Source organism: Chelonia mydas, chromosome 1 (assembly GCF_015237465.2).
Source record: "Chelonia mydas isolate rCheMyd1 chromosome 1, rCheMyd1.pri.v2, whole genome shotgun sequence".
Lineage (NCBI taxonomy): Eukaryota > Metazoa > Chordata > Testudines > Cheloniidae > Chelonia > Chelonia mydas.
In genome coordinates, this window is record NC_057849.1 from 327,790,663 (window position 1) to 327,814,178 (window position 23,516).

Here is a 23,516-nt window from a genome sequence, read left to right on the forward strand (position 1 = left end):
GTGCCTCCAAAATTTGAAGGGGACAGTGTCCACATTTGGATTGGATAGCTGCACTCACTTTCAAAAACAAAGGTTTGCTTTGAATTTTTGGCAGTAACTATAATACTCAGAGATTCCCAGTGGGTGCCAAAAGAGGTTTCACTGATAATTCCAGTCTACAGATAATACCAGCTTGTTAGGTCCCTCAGTAGTAACAGGTCATATTGTGGGGAAAGCTACAGGAGTTTGTGCTAGGGGAAAAGGGGTAGGAATGTGCATGAAAATCTTAATGAAATTTCTGGAGATTCCCCGACAGCATCTGTCCAGGGAGATGGAGTTTGCCTCCCCTTAGAGCCTGCCACCTACCCAGGTCCCCATGGACCCTGAGGGACTCATAGGAGGCTAGGCAATCCATGGAGAGACCATGTACCCCTACAGTAGCTCTGGTTCCTAGTATCCCGCCCCAACTCCATTTGACTCATCTGATAGAGTTCTATAGCAGAGCTATAATGCTCCATTATATTCTGTAAGGTTATTCAAAAAAGAGCCAAGAGAAAGGCCCCCATTTTCTATGAGAATGCATAGGATGTTTTCGTAGCAGTTCAAAGCCTGCATTCACCCACTTAGACTCGGCAGCCCTCCCTACCCTAGAATTTCTCTTTAACATTTCTCACCGTCATGCTAACACCAGTGGGAGTGCTAGCCAGGGCTTACGCAACCCAGTGGTTGAACAGCCAGTGTACCAGTCTATCCCAGTACTCTAATGTTGCTAGCACTGGTGTAGCTGGACTGGCAGTAATGCAAGGGTGGGAAATTTTAAAACAAATGCTAGCACAGAGACAGCAGGTGAAATCTTGGCTCCACTAAAGTCAATGTTCTTGTTCTCTTTCCCCCACATCTCTCCCTTGTTTACACTGTTAATTCCTACTCCCCTCACTGGAACACTGCTTTTTCCACTTGCTGTCCCACTTGTGACAATTTGCTAACAGCCTCCCAGCCAACAAATAAGCAGCTCCCTTCAGGGGTAGTATTAATGCTCTGCCATAGATCAGATTATGAGGGATGGTTTGCTCCCCAGAGGTACAGTGTGTGCTTTGCTTTTCCTCTTCAGCATCATATCAACAACAGTTCACCCCCATCAGCTCCCTTCTTTGTTCATTCTCATCTTGAGACTCCCACATGGCAAAACAACATGCTGATGATGTGTCTCTGGGCTTATTGATTGATTACATTATCACTGACTACTGTAATTAATTCAAACATTATTCTGAAGCTTTTCCATATTATTTACCATGTTTCATTTTCAGAAGCATTACATATATATATATATTATATTAAAGGTCCTGGTTCAAATCTTCTCTGCATTTTACATCAAGTAAACATTTAATCTAGTATTTTCTATTCTAGAAAATTGCTTGTAAATGTGGATTCTTTATGGTGCATTTTGTGTGCCCTGCAGCTGTGATCTACTAAGCCTACCATCTGCTTTAGTGAAAGGGACACCAATTTGAAATCTAGTCACTTAAACAGAACAAGAGAGAGAGAGAGAGAGAGAGAGAGAGAGAGAGAGAGAGAGAGAGAGAGAGAGAGTTAGTAGGTAGTAGTATCAGGAACTACAGCTGCCCCGAGATAATCTGCCAATTTCTGTAGCATCACATTTTCCTATTTTTGTTTTTTTAAAAAGTCTCTCTTCCCCCTAGTTGTTGTGTGAAACACCCACACAAACAAAACACTGAAATAGTGACATCCATTATTCAAAAAGTGTTTTCCGGTGCACAAAATAAAGGAAACTGAAGAGAAAAAAAAAACCTGAGAATTTTTTTCTCTGATCTATTCTAGTTACAAAAAGATTTTAGGTCTTATTTGTAACAATAATTGATAAAATCCGACGGGATTGATTTTTAAATTGACAATTTCCATTTACCACAGTTGTGCTCTCTGCAGTTAATTTTTAATGGTAATTGTCAGCTACTCAATTAGATCTGAAATGGTACAAAAACCTAGTTTTGTTAAAATTACTTTAACATGCTTAAACTTTTTGAATTTTGAAGGAAATTACTCCTAAAAAATGAGCATCAATCTCTTTCACGATGGGAAACTGCTGTAATGCAAACTGAGGGCAAACTGATGCCCTCCTTAATGTGGAAAAATATGCTCAGCTTTTCTATTAATATTAAATTGTATATTAAATAAAAAGATCCCAGGCCTGCTTCTGATCTCACTTAGGCTCAATCTTGCAACTGGCTCCACACATTTAGATGGGATAACAACAATGAAACTAATAAGCTAAAAATAACAAATGACTATCTCCCTCCCCACTCTAGCTTTGTTTAAAATAATTTTGTACCTTCAAATATTGATTTATAGTTTATATCCATGACAGAATATAGTGAGGTTTCTGTGACATGGACTCTCTTGGTATTATTTGTTTCTATAGTGGCTAATACAATAGGGTACTGTATAATAAAGAATAATAATTCAGATCCTTCCCCCAATACTAATATTAAAAGTACCACATTGTAAATTACTGTTCTAAAATTCCTACAAAGATTAATGCAATTATCTCCCATTCCCACAAGCATCTAAGTAACGCCAGCAATATTTACTTAAATTGTCTAATGTTTATAATTGTGAATGGTAATCCTCTACCTCACTACCAGTTATAAGTGGCTTGGTTGCATACAGTTTAGATATTCCAAATTTCTATTAGATGTTGTTTCTGAACTGGACACATTAACAGTACTAAACTTGCAGGGGAAATTCTGCACAACACTTGTAGACTGTAATCCCAGACCAAAATGGAAATTTCTATTAAACACATCCAAATGTATCATATCATCTCATTGTCTTTTTTTTTTTTTGTAAAAAAGTAATGTGTCAAATTAAAAAGAAAAAGAAAAGAAAAGAAATGAGAGCTTCAGGGCACTGAAATGCTTGTCTGTTGCTTCTTTACACTGAAGCCTACGGTGTAATATCTGTCTGACAGTTGCTCATGGTCAGAGTTTATTTAACAATTGGAAAGCTGTCACAGCAAACATGAGATCTTGTGACTTAAAGAGGCAGCAATCTTTTTTCCTCATAAGGCCAGCAACAGACCCTTGATGCTGAAGAGAGGTTTCTTTCTGTTTAATAGAGCATTAAAGTTGCAATGAGGACTTTTAAACAGAAAATCAGAATATATTTAAGCTCAAAAGAGACAGTAATACAATTGCTCTGAACCCTTGTTTTTGTCATCTCAGACACTGAGAATTATTGCAGAGTGAAAAAGTTACTGAGGTTAGATTTCCTTTGAGATGGATTGCAATATGCTATATATTCCACATAGCGAAGATTCCCTCACTTGCATATATGTTGTTCTCAAAGGTAAAGACAATAACCAAGAAAAAATGCAGTTTTGCCTAGTGGATTGGGACTCATGAGTCCTGGGTTCTGTTCTTTGCTCCATCACTGGTTTGCTGGCTGATCTTGGGCAAGTCATTTCCCCATGCCTCAGTTTCCTCACCTACAAAATGGGAATAATGAGACTTACCGCCTTTGTTAAAGGGTTTTGAGATCTATGGATGAAAAGCTCTATGTAAAGAGATTACATATATATGTTCCACACATGTGCAGCTCCTACTGACTTCAACGGGAAACTCATCTGAGTGTTCAAAAGCAGAATGTGGCCTGATATTTCAGACACAGGGCCACAGCATGCCATGTGTTTTTAAGCGGAACACCTCAGTAAGTTCAGTGGGATACTCTACTCAAGGGCTGACAGTCAGATGTGGTCCATAAAGATCAATTTGACAGTCAGTACAACAAACACTCTTTCACGATACCAATTTACAATCCCCAGAGTCACAGGGTTTAGCCCTGGCCATCTAAACATAAACCTGGTTGAAAATCAGCGTCAAAAATCTCTGCCTGTAAAGAAAGTAGAATGCTAGTGGATTTTAAAAATTAAAGAAACGAGGGCAGTTAATCCAGACAGTGTTACATCTGTTTTGTCAAACGCCAATGAGAGCAGAATCAGGCTTTGAGGCAATGTGTACTGAGGTAAGGCCCAACCCTGCTGTGTTTGGCCCTGATGTTATGGGCAGACTGCTACGCACACCCTCCTGGAGCCCCCGTGATTTCAATGTAATTCTAGAAGGATGTTTACACAGCCAATGGCAATGAGATTCTGAGCCCAGGCTGACAGACACAGGCTTGCGGGGCTCATGCCAGCATGTTAAAAACAGCTGTGTGGACAGCACTTTTAAGTTGCAGGTCAGGTTTCAGAGCCTGAGGTCCAATCCAAGCTTCAACAGCAACACAGCTATTTTTAGCTCAGTCGCACGATCCCCGCGAACCCAAGTCTGCCAACCGAAGCAGCAGGCTATGTAGACATACCCTAGCTGGTCACTGCAGTCAGTCAACGCAGATCACAATGAGGTGCAGGACCTTAGCTGTAAATTCCTCAGGACCGGGGCACATCTTGTCTGTGATTCTGAATGGTGTCCAGCACACCTTTGAATACCTAACAAACAACCATTAAAATAATGAAAATCGTGGATGGCAAGAAGGTGAATTGTTTACAAACTGGTTCAATATTTCTCAGCATATCAACCCCTACCCCCAAAAAATGCACACCACATGCTCTTAATTCAATAGAAAAGCAATGTTTGAAAAATGAAGATAAAGGAGGCTTGACTCAGAAATAATGAAAGAGCAAGCACTGCTACATTTATCCAATCTAACCTTACTCTTTGTTTTCCCTCTCAGAATAACCTTCACTTTCAGAATCAGATGCTTCTGGAAGAAGATTTACTATCCATGAAAGGAGGGGGAAAGGGAGCACAAAGAAAAAATCCTGCTACAAAATTATCATAAATACAGCATTGTCAGCCACGATTTTTCTTTCAGACAAAACTGAAGGGCAAGTAGAAACTGCTTGTTATTACAATTTCTAGATGACATGTGAAAGGAGAACACACATTACAATGGAATTATTAACTTTCTATACAGAAATCACCAGTTTTGCTAGTGTTTATGACTCCTAGAGAGAATTTTAATAATACTATATATTCTAATGACCTATCAAGCGGACAGTACTTGTATTTCACATGTGCAGGTGGATGGATGGATGGGCTTTGAAAAAAGCAACGAGAGGCAGATCCTGTGAGATACTGACCAAACTGCCTTGAAATGGGCTGATTGCCCTTAGCTCCCATTTATTCCAAGTCAAAAAGCAGAGGAAGGTGCTCAGCATTTCAGAAGACTGAACACACAAGACCTGAACCAATGACCATTGAAGTGAATGCAAGGAGTCCCACAGACTTCAATAATGGGCATTAGATCAATCCCTTAGCAAAGTGACATTACCTTGAATCACACCAATAGTATCTAAAGATGGATGAAACTGTCACCTCAGTTGTAAAGCCCATGTGTATCATGGAAGCCACATAAAAGATAAGCAGTTAGTATCCCAGGAAGTGAATGTCACATCTCTGATTGAAGAAAAGGAGTACTTGTGGCACCTTAGAGACTAACAAATTTATTAGAGCATAAGCTTTCGTGAGCTACAGCTCACTTCATCGGATGCATACAGTGGAAAATATAGTGGGGAGATTTTATATACACAGAGAACATGAAACAATGGGTGTTACCATACAGACTGTAACAAGAGTGATCAGGAAAGGTAAGCTATTACCAGCAGGAGAGTGGAGGGTGGGCACAAAGGGTGGGGAACCTTTTGTAGTGATAATCAATAATATCACTGAATAATCAATAATAGTGATAGTGATAATCAATAATATCAGTTAATATCAACAATATACCATCATGTGCCAGCAATACCCCTCTGCCATATACACTGGTCAAACTGGACAATCTCTACGTAAAAGAATAAATGGACACAAATCAGACATCAAGAATTATAACATTCAAAAACCAGTTGGAGAACACTTCAACCTCCCTGGTCACTCGATTACAGACCTAAAAGTGGCAATTCTTCAACAAAAAAACTTCAAAAACAGACTCCAACAAGAGACTGCTGAATTGGAACTAATTTGCAAACTGGATACAATTAACTTAGGCTTGAATAAAGACTGGGAGTGGATGGGTCATTACACAAAGTAAAACTATTTCCCCTTGTTTTTTCCCCCTCCTACTGTTCTTGTAAAGTGCTGGAAATGGCCCATCTTGATTATCACTACAAAAGGTTCCCCCCCACCCCCGCTTTCCTTCTGGTAATAGCTCACCTTTCCTGATCACTCTTGTTACAGTCTGTATGGTAACACCCATTGTTTCATGTTCTCTGTGTATATAAAATCTCCCCACTATATTTTCCACTGTATGCATCCGATGAAGTGAGCTGTAGCACATGAAAGCTTATGCTCTAATAAATTTGTTAGTCTCTAAGGTGCCACAAGTCCTCCTTTTCTTTTTACGGCTACAGACTAACACGGCCACTACTCTGAATCTCTGATTGACTTATACGTTAGTACAGGACACTTAACGATTCATTCAGATGCCTCACCATGAAGGATCTTTACAACCACAATAACAGACATGCTGAACTAATTGCATAACCTTTGGGCATGTCTGAACCTGGACCCATTGGTTTTTCGGATACTTTGGTATAATCTATCTGCTGCTGATGGGTTGAAGGCATGTAAAATTCCATTAGTACTGAACAAGGATGTATACAAAGGATTATGTCCTTCAGCTCAAGTGATAGGGGCTTGTGCTGTGAGTGCTGAAGATCCCAGCGCTATCCCCTGATGACAGTGGGGTCTGTGTGCATCTGCACTACCAGAGATCCATTGCAAAATTGTATATCACATAGGACTAATTCTTGGAGATGACTGGAACAAGGCTTTGTCTAAATAAGGGTTAGACTATGGCCTCTAGCTACTGCACTAGTGAGAAGTGGCTGGGAGCCATGCTGTCCATGAAGGAACTCTCTAGTGTGCGGATGGAGGGTACACATTGCAGCATCCATTATACTGCAAGAATGGGAATACTACTTTCTTTCTTCCCCACTCCCCTTTACCCATCTTGTCAATCTTTCTAAGGGTAACACACTACTGCCTATACAGTACGTGAGTGCCTTTCACATAAAATAAGAGTACCAATAGTCAAGCCCCTAGGGTACTCCAGGGTGTCTCCAGGTCTTCTCTCTTTGCAGGGTATAAACACTTTGCTTGAAGTAAGGTTATTTATTTGGTTGGTTTATTTGTTTGTCAGTATGGTGGGAGGTGTGGGCCTCTGTACAGTGACAGTCATTCTTGTTCCAGTGGAAAGGTTTTCTTTAGTGTCTATTCAGGCTGCAAACTCATCATGGTAGGGATTATTTACTCTATGTTTGTCTAGTGTCTAGCTCAGTGATTAGTTGCAGCCTCTCGGCACTGATGAAATATCAATAAATACCACCTTATTTCCCCCCGCCCCTTTAAATTAATAAACTTCTACATCAAACTTTCATGCAGTCCTTATGAAACTTGCTGCCTGCAATACATTTTAATATTAATAAAATAATATTAAATAATATCAGCACACACATAGTGCTTTTCATCCTCCCACCGTCACTGGTATAAGTCTGGAGTAACTGCATTCAAATGAATGGGTTCAATTTTGATCTCATTTACACAAGTGTAAATCCACTGAAGTCAGTGGAGTGACTCCTGATTTACATTGTTGTAACTGAGGTCAGAATTGGGCCCAATGGAATTATGCCCGATTGACACCCATGCAAATGAAATACTGTTAATTCTCTAATCTGTATATTTAGGTCCCCATTAACTTATCACCTCAACATCCTGAATCTGAAAGCACTGTACATGGGTTAGAATCACAATCCCACTGTTACAGAAGTAGAAACCGAGGCACAGAGTTTATGTGATTGCCACCGAAAAGTTACCAGATCATAATGATTAGAGCCACTCCCTATCTGCACCAGATTTGATCCAGTGAGCTAGATATATGAATCTCTATATTCTTGAATGCCATGTCACCTTAGAGATCCAGGTTTTCTGGTGAGGAGAGGAGGAGAGAGGTTAGCCCTCTCTCACATCTAACCCCCCTCTTCTCCTGGAGGAGGCTTTACATTTCCATGCTAAGCAGAAAGGCTTTAGAAGGCAAATACTCAGAATTTACTCATCATGAGTGAAATCCACATCTAGGCTTCTTAAGGTGGGTTAGGGAGGCAAAATCCACCTCCAAAACCAGGTCCAAAGCTGAAGTAGCAGCTGCATCCCCTCCACATCCTTGACTAGGGCATCCTGGTAACTGGATCTACAAAAATAGGTCTCTTTAGGTCCTTCCCCATTGCAGCATGTGCCACAGGCCTATGCAGACTTGGTTCACAAACATCCATGACTGATCTACCAGCTGCTCCAGCAAACAGCCCCAAAGTGAGGCTTATGTGATGCAGAGAGCCTGTCATGGTCTCTCTGCACCTCAGCTAAACACCACAGTGTGAGCCCAACACAGTAATCTTTACACCAGCGAAAGTTAGCAGAAGGTTAGTGGTTAACACGCTAGTCTAGGACTTCAGAGATCTGGGAGTAAGCCCCTGCTCTGGACTTACTGTGTGACCTTCAAGTCACATCGGTGCTATGTGCCTCAGTTCTCGATCTGGAAGATGGGGATATAGGTGCAGGAACTAGGGGTGCAGGGGATGCTGCAGCACCCCCAGGTTTTATGCGAGGCTCTGCTCCTGGCCCCGCACCTGGAGTCCCGGCTGCCAGTCCCGCAATCCTGGGTGCTGGCCCTAGCCCCGCAGTCCCAGCCCCCATGCCCAGGCTCCTGGCTGCTGCCCCCTTGCCCAGGCTCTCAGCTCCCAGCTGCCAGCCCCAAGGTCCCCCCACCCCCGGAGCCATGGCCCTGCTCACAGACCCAGCTCTAGCGGGGCATGGACAGGGGCAAGGGGGAGTGCAGCTCCCCCACTCTAAAAAGTGTTCCAGTGCCACTGGACAGGGACAACATTCCTCCCGACCTCACAGGAGTGTTGTAAATATAAATAGATTTAAGACCAAGAGGTGCTGAGAATCTACAGTAATGGTGGCCACATCTCCCTTGGATAGATTCCAGACTTCACCAGAAGTGCTGCTGCTGCCTGCATTAAGACAGCAGGATCAGTCCTCAATTGTGTTGCTACTTTTTATAAGCAAACTCTGTATAAATCAAGTGACAGACAGGTGTTTAGCAGAGCAAGCCCATAATTACAGCTGCTGCTCCACAAATATTTCTCTTCTTTTTTGCCAAAAGAGTCTCCTTTTACAATCTGCAGCTTTCCAGTAAACAACATGAAAAATGTTCCCTAATGGAAATTACTATTACACAGAGAATCATTTATTATTTTAAACACAACACACTTCCTTTTTCTTAATGTTTAACCCAGGAGACTGACGCCTGACACAAACTGATTCAGACCCAAAATTAACATACATCCTAAACAGAAGCCCTTTAAAAAATTATTAAAGTTTAACCAACTCCAGTTAAATGAGAAGAATCTCATATAAAGAGATAAGACTTAATGAAGTTACAGCTCATTGATTGCCATTGTTTCCTTGATGTGTTTCATTACAGGCTCTTACAACTGGATATCTATCAAGTACGTTTATTGCTCATAAGAAGAAAATTAATCAAATACTCAAAATCTACTTAACACTGCTATAGCCCAAAAACTAGAATTGCATCATGCATGATAATGAGCTTGTTTTTAAATCTACAGCAGATGGAGCTTTATATATATATATATATATATATATATATATATATATATATATATATATCTTTTTTAAATAATGAGGAAATCTAGTCCGGTTAATGTAGCACAGGAATAGAAGACCCAGGTTTCTTTCCTAGCTCTTTATTTGGAATATTTCTGCATGTATTTAATTGTGTTTTAATCCATGTTGACACACAACTGCAACTTCTAGTGTAATTTAGAGAGTGTTTCTTGCTGTGTCATGCAAAAATCCATTGTGCCGTCTCTACATGAGAAGTTATATTCACGATTGTTAACACACAATACATGAAACTAAAAAGCCAGCAGCAGTACAGGAAGACACTGGCAATTCACATAGACTCAGACTCTGTTTCCACTTCTCTAAAATTGGGTTAATGATACTAACCTATGTAAAGTGGTTTGAAATTCAGGGTGTTCAGAGAGTAGGATGATGGGGACCTAATAAACAGATTAGATAATTAACAGTATTTTCGTTTGAACTGGTGTCAATCGGGAATAATTCCACTGGGCCCAATCCTGACCTCAGTTACAACAGTGAGAATTAGGAATAACTCCACTGACTTCTGTGGATTTACACTTGTGTAAATGAGATGAGAACTGAACCCATTCATCAGAATGCAGTTCCTCCAGATTTACACCAATGGAACTGGGATTAGAATCTGATCCCCATGGATGAAAAGCACTATGTAAGTGCTTCTGAGTATTATTTTATTACATAGTAGCTCTGTCCTTGGGCCTAGCACTGCTCACTAGAAGAAAAAAAATTGTCATCAAAACCCTGATTGAAAAATACATTTAATAGAATCATAGAATCTCAGAGTTGGAAGGGACCTCAGGAGGTCATCTAGCCCAACCCCCTGCTCAAAGCAGGGCCAATCCCCAACTAAATCATCCCTGTAATGGGATTTTATAAAGTGCTTAAAATGCACAGTTTTGCTAAGGTGTTTTATGCATTGAACAGTTTTATCAATTGCATTTAACATATCAGGTTCACATGTTAGCTGTCATTTATACTGAAATGATTTTTTTTCTCCAAAACTAATAAGCATTACATTTTAATCTTAGTCAAAAGCATAAAGAAATTAAAATATGGCAGATTGAATACTAGTAAAGAAGTGATTAAAGGTTAACAAGGAAAGAGGCTTATACAAATGAGGATCAACATACGTAGTTCGACAAATATATACACTCCCTGGGCAATTCCGAGAATTCCATCTGGGCCACATACGTTGTGTCTTTACACTGTAGCACAGACTTGTCTTCATGCAGCTAGAATGCAACAGTTAGACACTGTACTTTTTGGCTGAATTAGCTACACAAGCCTTTGTACAATAATACATATAAAGTTGTCATAATTAGAGACAACAATTACCTCACACCAGTATCTGAGGCACTGCAGTTAATTTCCTATTATAGAGTACACAGAAAAGTGGTGGTATCTCTCATGTGTCTGTGTGGTAAAAAAGTGTGTAAATGTTGCCTGCCCAATGTAGCGGCAAGAAATCACTTGGCTGGTGCTAGAAAGTTGGTAAGATCACCCTGTCAGGTCAGGGCCCACTCCTGCACTCAAAGCCCTGCAGTAGAGGTTTTGCCTGGGAAAGGACTATAGGATCAGATCACAAACCAAAAAAGCACCCAAAGAGATCATTTTAAAAGTATATTGTCACATTCATCGTTGTATTTATTGTTCTGTAGCTATTTCTAAGACCATTCGTCACTGAAGCTGCATGTTTGCCAGTAGTGCATGTATACATCTGCTCAGAATATATCAATCACACCCAAATTCTCTCTTGATTTAGGCCCCTCAGTTCTGCTCCCATTGAAGTCAATATCAAAGTTTCCATTGACCTCAGTGGTGCAGCAGCAAGCCCTTCCAACTGTGCAGCCTGACCGATGTTAGTGGCATTGCATGAGATGTAAATCAGGGCACCATGTAGCCTATGGTAAGCACAGTCCTCATTCTATTTGTGCTCCATGTATACAGAGAAAAATAAATTAAGATACACCAGTCTTATATTGGCTAGCTCGTAGGGTGACCAGAGAGCCTAATTTTATAGGGACAGTCCTGATATTCGGGGCTGAGGAGGGGGGGACACGTGTTCCAGTTCTTGCATCAATTAATATTTAATCTCCAAATGAAAAACACCAAATATTATTAAAATAGACTTGTTTTTATACCATGCATTTCATAGTCTAGGTAACTTCCATAATGATTTAAATACTGCTAATATAGCAAATGTATAAGCAAACATGGTGGCTACTATGCAATCAAGAACAGTTCACCACCGAGACTTGATCCTTAGAGACTGCTTGGAAAGACAATGTTCTGTGCAGTTGATTCCTCCTGTTTAATCATCACAAGGAGTCATCAATAAAACATCTATTATCAGAAGGTAACATGTTGATATATGATAAAGCCACATAGTCAAAGAAACACAAATCTTTGACTCCAACTCACCTTACCTCATCATCCTACAGTTACCGCTGCTCTCATCTACAAAAGTAGTTTATCAAAGTGTTATACACAGTGCCATCTCTTTGCTGTAGAATATCCTCCAGACTAATAATCTATTTCATTTGCAAATATCTTCAAGCCTTCAAAGGCTGACTTCCAATGTGTAAAAGCTGTCACCTCTGTAACATACCACAACTGTCAAAGCATAACGAGACTTTGCGCTGCAGAGATGTAAATAGACTCCATCTTCTAAAGGTAGGATTTATCTGCATTCAATGCTGACATTTAAAAAAAAAAAAGGAAAGGAAAGGAAATTGGAAAATAAAAACAATTGTCAAGTCAAAAGGGTATTGAACTGATTGTTAAGCACCCACGACAGTAGCAATAGAGTGTATAAAATCCTGGTATCTTCAAATGCTCATGTCCTGTAAGGTCAATTCCACTGAAATTGCAATAAGTTCCTGTTTAAAAAAAAAAAGTGGGAGCCAGTGGAATGTTATAGTATAGCTCCTGGACTGCAAATGCATATTAATGGCGGTTATGATCCTTGTCGGGAAAACTTCTCTAAAGGAAATAATCAATATTCTGTACTCCTTAAGTAAAGGGTTAATCTAGTCCACAGTGCAGTTTGCTGTACTAAGAAACAATCTTAAACAGAGGGTTGAAAATTGTTTATGCAAAAGATCAGGCCCAGATCAGCAAACCCTAACTCATCTGAGTAGCCTCTTGACTTCAGTGGGACTACTCACATGAGTGACTACCACTTGTTTGTGTAATGGCTATAGGATCATGGTCATGGCCATGCTGGCCAGTGTGGATAGGCCACATCTGTGTTAAAGCCATGTGTGACTAACCTTCTCCAGCGTTTTATATCACAAATCTTTAACACACTTACCGCCAGGCCTCACAGGCCAGCTCAGCCACGTGCAGCATTGCCAGCTCCTGCGATTTTATTACAAGTCTTTCAATACTGATATTTCTCATTTTTCTTAAAGCCTTGGCTCCTGGACTCATGTGATTACACAAGAATCTCAGCTTTATTTAAAAAATAGGTAAGTTTCAAGCTCTCATGGTTGTAGGTGGAAAAAACAGCATGAAAATGTGACAATTAATACTCAGAAGCCAGCAGGCAAATAAAAACAACCCTTTAAAAAAAAACTCATGATTTTAAACTAACGTTCATAATTTTAGGAAGGGTCTGACATGATTTTTGAATGCCTGGGGTTGGCAACAAAGCCTGTGCTCTGAAACAGGATTTAAAGCCAAGGCTTAGGAATGTTTTCTGAGCATGTAGATGGGGCCAAAGGTCAGCAAGGGTCACTTCACAGTAAAGCTGGATAACGATGCCATTAAGTGTAATTCAGCTTTAGAACAACTCCTTCTCAAAGAGGCTTTGCCCTCCTTTCTCAGGCTAGGGTACATGCCCTATGGTCAGAAGGCTACAATGCCTGTCAGTGCATTCAATGCATCTTACAAAGACAGACTATTGAGGAAGTGTGTCTGACATTTACACAGGAGCCATCCCTCCCCCTTTCTTCTCCTCCCCTGCCCCATCTAGACACATTCCCTAATTAAGCATCAATACAAAGCAATGTAATTGAACAGATGTAGTAGTCATTAACAGGAATTACCCATTCTCCTATCAAATCAGAGTGTACAGAGAGGGCTCTGTTTGTAATGGGTGAACTTAATTGCCCGATGGTCCCCAAGAGGGATGTACAAACAGATCAAGACATCACACACGCATAAATGATCTCAGCTCTGACACAAGCTTTTTGTCACTCACTCATCCTTCGTTGTTTACCAGGGTTAATAGTGGCTGGAATCGGAACTGGACAATTTAATAAATAAGAGTACTGGATGTGTTTCAAATGAAGCATACCAGAACGCAGGTCTTAGTGACATGCTGATTAAAGGTCCATACATAGCACAGGCTTTTTTAATGAGGCAGCTGCTTAAAACACAATCTATTTGAGTAAAAAGAGAACAGAGTAGCTGGTCTCCTTTGGCAATTTACTGTGAAACATTTGTTGGCTTCACAAGGACCTGATTCACAATCACTGCACTTGCATGGTTTTTTGATTAAATCAGTTTCTCTAGCAATCATTGGAGTGAGCAAAGGGAGGGGGAAGCCAATTGCTAAAGCAATTCTTCTCTCTGAGTTATGCAAAACAGATACATCACAACAGTGACCTGATAAAGCATCCCTCTTCCCTTCTAGGCACCTTCCCCTCTATTTCCATTGTCTCAGCATAAGACATTTCTGTATGTGAGTTTGAGTAACAGAAGCGTTTCATCAGAAATTATGCTAAGCTTCGGCCAGTGAGGGTGGTCGCTCTGAGCAGACTGCGCTACCCAAAAGGTAACCTAAGTTTGGCAATCAGACACAGCTTTTCACTCACTCATGTTGGGCCAGGAAAGGATTGATTCCCCTGAAAAGAGTGCAAACGCAAACCAAGGACTCTGAATGAAACCACAATGGTACCCTGAGTCCAAGCACAGACAGAATGCACATAGCACCAGCCACAGAAGAAGCAGCCCTCTCCCTTGAAAGGAAAGGTGCTGCAACACTTCCTTGCTGTGGCAACTGGAGGTAGGATCCTTGGTTCTGAGCCTGACTATCTGCAAGAGGCAGCCTCAGTCCTGGGGGGACTAACAAAAAGATCAAGGATTCCACAGCAGGGCACTGACAGGGTATGGATCTGAAGTGTCTGGAAATCCATGGAGAGGGGACTGAGAAAAAAAAAAGCCCATTGGCAAGTTTGGCGAGGGAAGAGACATTTTTCTGGCCTGAGAGGCAGAGGGCCTTATTTAGCCTCGATCCACCCCTGAGCGAGTGGCAGTGAGTAAGAAAATAGCACAGGGCTACAGATGGCTGAAACTGTGCAAGCGTGGGAGGCACCTACATTGCAACAGGGAGGGAGACAAACTGAGTAAATAATGAATGGAGTTTTCTACTTTGTACCAGAGCCAATGGCTGACAGCTGGTTTTCTTTTTTAAAAGTGTTTTTTAGACTGGCAGTCTCAGGCAGTCCTTGAGCAGCTCAGTAAAATGGCTACCATTCTCGCTAGAGAAATAAAGAGAGGTTCTGTAGACTGAATTTTACTTGATTGTCAAATCCATAATCAAACAGCTGGGCACCTTGCCGTGACAGCACACAGTGTTCAAAGGATATGTTAATCACCGCGACATCTCTGAATGTCTAACGCTCTCCCCGTGGAAGGGAAGTCTAACTGTGAAACACCTTGGCACAGCTGGATTGTCTTTTTCACCGAAGGGACAGTACTGAAACAGCAGGTCCATTCCCTTATCAGACATCCCACTCACTAAGGGCAATCATCTCTCCACTTATCTTCTGTGCAAGGAACATGATTTACTTCAGAGGTAAATATCTCTGTGCCCCGTCATGTTGCAACCTCTCAGAAAAGGCATAGTGCTAAGCCCATAAATGTGTCTGATATTTACACTTTGGATTCAACCCCCCACTGTTAGAGCACACTTTGCTCCTAGCCTCCTCCATGATAGAAACATCCAATACCCTGGCTGTCAGTGGTGCTGCTGGGTGCAGTAAGTCTGCTGATGACTCAGGGCATGTTGTCTACAACTACATGCGCTACAGCAGCAGCTGCACTGATGTAATGTAGTCCCTACAGCTGTAGAAAGTTTTTTTCCCCCCAAGTCACTGGAGTAAATCCACACCTTTGAGAGGCGGCTGAAGAATTTTTCCATCAACCTTGCTGCATCTACAGTGGGGGTTGGTCAACCTAACTACCTCATGCAGGGCATGACATTTTTCACAGCCCTGAGCAATGTGGTTAGGTTGACCTAAATTTTAGGCATGGACTAGGTCTGAGTGCGTGTAAAGATGACTTTCCAGGCTACACAGCACCAAAAGCCAATGCTGCTTTAGACTCAAATGGCAAAAGAAGTGAGTTAGTAACGCACTTCTATGTTAAGATTTCTCCCCTTCCCCTGGCAGGCATGCTGAGATAATTGTATACACACAGCACTGTACAGAACATGCTGTTTGCTTGCTTCAAACCATCCTCTAATATTGGGGCATCTCTATTTAAGTACTATTGACTGAACCATCTTATGCAGCGTGTTAAAGTCACATAACATTAATTAATTTCGATCAGCACTGATCCATTATCCAAATTTTGTCAAATTGATTCTCGACGGATCATGCAGGACAAGTGCCAGATTCTACTCCTCATAAAAACTGATTCCCTACACGAGGGTCACGCAGCCTGCTTTAAACCCCATGCCTGTCCCACTGCCAAGCTCTTGCATACCCGTTATTGATTAAAGTTTCAGATGTGCTTTGGAAGGTACTAGATTTGCTTTTCTCTTTGGACTAGGGATGTTATATTACATCAGTACAGTGGATGGGATGCATATTGGACCAGGCTCTCCACTGCAATATAAATGGCTGTACCTCTGCTGAAGTCAGCAGAGTCACTTCCATTTGCACCAGCTGAGAATAAGGCCCACTGGGGTCTATGTTGCGTGGAGGGAAAAAAAAGTTGTCTCCCCTGCCTTTGTCTCTCTACTAATTTCTCGTGGACAGGGGAGGCGCCCAACAACTCCATTAATGTCAATCCATTCAAAAAATCATAGGTCCCCCAAAGTCATGAGATTGGCTTAAATATCATGAGATTTTAAACAATTATTTGTGGGGCTTAACTTGCCATCTGCCTTTTGAGACATTAGGGTTCACATTTCCAAGCTTTCCTCAGCAAATCTGAGGGCTAAAAACTTACTTACAAAAATGAAATCTGATACTCTCATAGGATCACATGACTCCAGGAGCTGGTGCTTTAAGACTGCTACCAAAAATGGTGAAATCTGACAGCACTGCAGCACCCACTTATTCAAACCAAGGCTTCAGGTTGTATTAAAAGTAGCACGCTCATTCACAGACTGTGTTTGCATATAAGTCAAACAGCGCTTGATTTAGGCAAGTGGCACTACACTGTATGCATAGCCAGTCTATGTTTGTTGGAAAACATGTTTGTTGTCTTGTAAACTCACCCTTATCACTACCAGCTTGATTCATCCATCACTTGCATCTCGTTATAAACCTACACTGTAAACTCTTTAGGCAGGGACTGTCTCTTTAGTATGTCTTTGTATGGCACTTAGCTCAATAGGACCCTGATCCCTGTGTGGGGCCTCTAGTTGCCTCTCTAATAATAATAAGGCTGATATTTTTAAAGCTGCCAAAAGTATTTGCATGCCCAATTCCCATTATATTAATGGCAACAGGCTGTTAAAATCCCTTTGGTGGTTTTGTTTAAAAAAAAAAATCTTTGCTTGAAAATTTAGGGCACCTCTATTAACAAAACTTCTGTTTATGGGCAACTCTGTTACACAGACACACACTCACACACACAAACAGGCATTTGAGTGCAAGCCAATCAGGTTTTTTTAAATCTACACGACTGGGTAGGTTCATACAAGATTCTGTACAAGCAGACGGAGATGTTTAACCTCTCTTTACGCACCTGCAGAACGAATATGCTGCTTCCTGTCTCTGACAGGTGCTATGATTCTTAGTTACCATTTGCAAAGCATTCTGAGATCCTCCGATTAAAAAAGGCCCTAACAGCTCAAAGTATTATTAAAACCTGACTTATCTATTTGTACCCACTTTCTAAGGCTGTCCTTGAAACGTAATCCCTTTTTCATCCACCGTATAAGCATGCTCTGCTATGTGGGATCTGTGCATGCACTGCAACAGATTACACTGTGATAAGAATGAAGATGAGATGGCTTTATGTCTTGTACAGGTAACAGATGGGATTAATTAATGAAGATCTAGAGTCTATGTTTAATATTTAATCATCTTAATACTTTGACTTACACAGGCTACTATATACCTTCAGAGAGAGAAATGGAGAGCACTTTCAAGGAAAGGTATTGGTGAAAAAGTGTATGCTGACGTTTCTACTCAAGTTAAACTCCCAGTTGTACACAAATCTGATATACTTCTATTCTCCTGTGCAGACTACTTTCACTTTACAAAGACTAAAAGAGAGATTCCCAAACTGTGGTCTGTGATGAATGCTCTGGCCACACAGTGCTGGTTTCTATTCATCTCCAGCTACTAACGTACATTAAAAGCCAACTAAAAATATCAAATGCTTTCCTACTGTTACTTTTCTGCACAAGCAATTGTTACAGATGCCAAAGGGATCATCAATGGGAGGGGAACTGTTCCAAGACAATCCCTGTATTAAGACATGACCTGCACTATAAAAAGTTTGAAAATCCCTGGACTAAATAACCGATTCCTCTCTCAGGGTGAATTCTACCCTGGATGCAGATTGGAGGAAAATGCATGATTTTTATGGTTATTCTGAAGCAGACTGACCACTCTGATTCCATCAATACATGAGCTGCTTTCCTCCAACACTGTGCAGAATTCATGTTACAAGGTGCTGCAAGATAGTCCACAAGGGCAAAGCTTGGAGAGTGAAGAAAGCATTTATACCAAATTCATTACTTAAAGAGATGCCAACTTAAATGTAAACTGGTGACCGCTTTTTGCTGCCCAAGTTATAGCTGACATTGCAAGGAGTAAGCTCACGATTTCTCCAGTAATGTTGAGAGATGGTTGGTAGTCTATGAAAAGGAAGACAGGGCCACACATATCTTATATAAATAGCAAGAACAGGGATGTTTACTAGTTTCCTAAGGAGTTATGAATGGGTCTTCTGTCATGAGGTGTATAAGCATTACCTTGATCCTCACCTCTGTCTTTATGCAAAAGCTTAGGTTACTGGATATTTAAAGGTCTCAGAGTAACAGCCGTGTTAGTCTGTATTCGTAAAAAGAAAAGGAGTACTTGTGGCACCTTAGAGACTAACCAGTTTATTTGAGCATGAGCTTTCGTGAGCTACAGCTCACTTAATCGGATGCATAGCATATCGTGGAAACTGCAGAAGACATTATATACACACAGAGACCATGAAACAAAACTTCCTCCCACCTCACTCCCCCGCTGGCAACAGCTTATCTAAAGTGATCATCAAGTAGAGCCATTTCCAGCACAAATCCAGGTTTTCTCACCCTTCCCCCCCCCCACACACACACATACAAACTCACTCTCCTGCTGGCAACAGCCCATCCCCCTTTGAAACCCCTCTTTATAATGCGCATGATAATCAAGGTGGGTCACCTCCAGCACTAATCCAGGTTTTCTCACCCCCCCCCACACTCCCCCCTTTTCCAAAAACCACACACACAAACTCATTCTCCTGCTGGCAACAGCTCATCTTACAATGTGCACAGCAATAATCCAAGTTTAACCAGAACGTCTTGGGGGGGGGTTTTGCAGGAAAAAAACAAGGGGAGACAGGCTACCTTGCATAATGACTTAGCCACTCCCAGTCGATATTCAAGCCCAAATTAATAGTATCCAATTTGCAAATGAATTCCAATTCAGCAGTTTCTCGCTGGAGTCTGGATTTGAAGTTTTTTTGCTTTAAGATAGCAACCCTCATGTCTGTGATTGCGTGACCAGAGAGATTGAAGTGTTCTCCGACTGGTTTATGAATGTTATAATTCTTGACATCTGATTTGTGTCCATTTATTCTTTTACGTAGAGACTGTCCAGTTTGACCAATGTACATGGCAGAGGGGCATTGCTGGCACATGATGGCATATATCACATTGGTGGATGTGCAGGTGAACGAGCCTCTGATAGTGTGGCTGATGTTGTTAGGCTTGCAGCATTCAGTGATATGTGGCATGCATGCTACTGAAACAAAAAGAGGCACAGGTTTGCTTATTGACTAGGGGGTGCCATTCCATAATATAGCACAATCTAGGCAGCATGTACAAACAAAAAGCAGATGTGGGACAAGGCTTTTACTAACATGCATGTGACAACATATAGAAATTCACATTTTCTAAACTTATATAATCTTTCTGTGAGGTAGATAAGTACATCTCTCATTACGGTAGGAGAAACTGAGGCAAAACAGTGATATGCTATGCCAGAGGTGAGAGAGGTAGTTAGTGACAGAGCTGGGATGAGATCACAGAAATTCCTAATCGACAATCCTCAAATTTACTTTGTTTTGGCTTTGTTTACAAATACAGCCTATTTCTGCCAATATTTGTGATGCACGAGAATATGAATTGCTTTGTTTTCCTGGACAAACATGAATGACCTTCAGATTCAGATAGTCCCAATTAGACTATTCTGGACAACTACTGGTTTCAGAGTAATTAAGAAGCTTGTTTCAAGTTTGGTGACTAGAGAATAGTAATGTGAACTTATCAAGCATTGAACAATGTGCCTCTAGTAACTTTCCCACAATCCTTGCCCAGTGGCAGATGTGAATGGATGTTTCAGAAGAGGTATAATGTAGGAGGAGCTCATATCAGACAAAAAGAACACATACATATATATACACATACAGAGAACATGAAAAAAGTAGAGTAAGAGGCTAATTAATCAAGATGAGCGATTATCAGCAGGAGAAAAACAAACTTTTGTAGTGATAATCAAGATGGCCCATTTAGACAGTTGACAAGAAGGTGTGAGGATACTTAACATGGGGAAACAGATTCAATATGTGTAATGACCCAGCCTCTCCCAGTCTCTATTCAAACCCAAGTTAATGGTATCTAGTTTGCATATTAATTCAGGCTCAGCAGTTTCTCATTGGAGTCTGTCTTTGAAGCTTTTCTGTTGCAAAATTGCCACCTTTAAATCTATTACTGAGTGGCCAGAGAGGCTGAAGTGTTCTCCTACCAGAGGACATATCACACAGTAATTTGACACTGAGGAATTTGCTCCTGTGCATCTTTCTTGCTGTAGAACTGATCCCGGGGGTAGTAGATTAAGCATATATGCTCCCTAATGGCTTTCTGGAGTTAAAACTCTTTCTCTTGGGGGGTGGCTGCTACTATATTTTTTCAACTTTTGGTTCTAACTCTAAAGAACCACAGAGTGGATGAGAATTCCTTCCTCTCCATGTGTGACCGGAAACTTCCAGATTGGCCCTGGCTCTCTCTAAAATGGTCTTTCCATCAGCAAATCTCCATCACATTTACTTCTGACCTTTACTATTTCTTTTTAAGTGCTACATCTATTATGGATCAGGTACCCCTGTTAAACAGAAGCCATGCTGGCCCATTCACAGAATCCATTCATATCGGTCTTGGGGAAGGGCAGCAGGCAAAACATCAGTGCTCCTTGGACAAAGAGGCAAGTGACCTACCTAATACAAATCTGACCTTTTTTTTGTGATCAGCCATCTAGACCAGTGTAAGGGACTACCTCCCTTTGCAATCTCTTTGTGATACTGTCAGTGTTACATCCTCCAAAATGGTAAATAACTTGCCAGAAGACACAGAGGAAGCTAATGTCAGAGCCAGGAAAGGAACCCTCACTTCTGCCATTTACCCACAAGAACCTTACGACAAGGAAGGGCAAGCAAAATTCAGCTCATCTACAGCTGCAATTCTCAACAGGATTCCTCAAATTCACAAAGAACAGATGACTAAACAATTGTCATAATTTAAAGATGTTTACAACTCCCCACTTCCATCCAAACTCTCAGCAGACCACTTGCTGCAGTAAACGTAGGAACCTGAATCTCCATGACTTTACATCAACTATATGCTATTGTAACTTCATTAGTTTTCATGGAGTCACATCCATGATGGAAAAAATCAAGCCCTAGAATGCTATATATTTTTGAGAAAAAGAGACATTTTCCAACACAATGTGTTAAAGACAGGTTGAGTTGCTTGGCATATACTGGTAATTAAACGAAAAAGGCTCTAGAAATTACACTGCAGGGAACAACTCCATCTGATAAAGGGGTGACTAGATGAGATAATACGGCTTGTCTGACTAATTTCTATGTGCCAAATCCTGCAGTCCTTACTCAAGCAAAACACTCATTGTAGACAAGTTAATTGTTTAAGGACCATTGTATGCAATGACTTCAATGGAGCCCATTTAAACAGGCAGAAGTGAATCACTCGTGGATCTTTGAAAAACTATCTAATTTCACTTTGCAAATTTTCACTTGTGAAAAACAATTTTCAGAAGCAAATTAATGCACATGTGCCAGGCAAAAATCGACAATTCACACACATAAAAATCTCTCTTTTGAGGAAGTGGAAGGGGGAAAGAAATAAGAACAAATTTGGAAGGAAGAAAGAAGTCACAAATATTTTGCTGTTTGCAAATTCGAGGAAGGCGTGAAGTTTTGCACCCAGTGTGAAATTTTACCCCACAGAGCTCTGAAAATGAAGGGCCTGATCCTGAACTAAAAGTCAGATACGCTTCCCTAAAGAGATAAAACAAGTAAAAAACATTCTATGCTGACAACAAGAGCACTTACGAATTTTAACAATACTATCTTGACTTCAAATTAATCTATTTGTTCCACTGCCTTCTGCTAAAAAGCTATTGAAAGTATGTTTCAGGCTTGTGCTAGCATTTGTCTAGTCTTGAGTAGAAACAAGACACATTTTTGAAAGGGAGAATAATTAACCATTGGAACAATTTACTAAGGGTCATGGTGGATTCTCCATCAATGACAATTTTAAAATCAAGAATGGATTTTTTTCCCCCTAAAAGATCTGCTCTAGAAATTATTTATGAGGAAGTCCTCTGGCTTGAGTTGCACAGGAGGTCAGACTAGATCAGCAGTTCTCAAACTGTGGGTTGGGACCTCAAAGTGGTTTGCAACTCCGTTTTAATAGGGTTGCCAGGGTTGGTGTTAGACTGCTGGGGCCTGGGGCCAAAGCCCAAGCCCAAGCCAGCCCTTGGCAGAGGGGCTCAGGTTACAGGCCCTCCACCCAGGGCTGAATTCCTTGGGCTTCTGCTTTGGCCCCCCACCTGGGGCAGTGGGGCCCGGGTGGGCTCAGGCTTCGGTTTCCCACCTCGCGGTCATGTAGTAATTTTTGCTGTTAGAAAGGAGTCGCGGGGCAATGAAGTTTGAGAACCACTGGACTAGATGATCACAATGGTCCCTTCTGGCCTTGGAATCTATGAATGATCATTAAGCCTCCAACTCAGCAAACCAGTTAAGCACATGTTGAATAGGGATGGATTGCTAATCAAGTCCCCATTCAACAGTGCTTGTACCCCGATTCACTAAAGCATTTAACCATGTGTTTAAAGTTTAAATGCATGCTCAAATCCAAGCATTTAAGCATGTGCTCAACTTTAAGCTACATTCTTAAGTCTCATTGAAGTCCATAGGACTTAATCATGTTTTTACTTTTAAGCACATCCTTAAGTGCTTTGGTGAAATGGGGCCTAAAACTGGCTAAACAGTGAGCAGAAATCAACATGGTTAGCTAGCATTAGTGGATACAAAATAATTGTA

General features: G+C 41.0%; 1 protein-coding gene and 1 long non-coding RNA gene across 5 annotated transcripts in view; both read right to left on the reverse strand.

Annotated features, from left to right (window-relative positions):
- Nucleotides 1-23,516, reverse strand: part of CACNA2D1 (calcium voltage-gated channel auxiliary subunit alpha2delta 1) — a 659,278-nt gene that overhangs the window by 593,408 nt on the left and 42,354 nt on the right. The window lies entirely within an intron of this gene.
- LOC122466768 lies at nucleotides 1,070-22,988 on the reverse strand. The gene is made up of 3 exons (XR_006292557.1): nucleotides 22,824-22,988; nucleotides 19,376-19,381; nucleotides 1,070-1,082 (listed from the first exon to the last, which is right to left on the reverse strand). It is a non-coding gene; the product is annotated as an uncharacterized LOC122466768 (long non-coding RNA).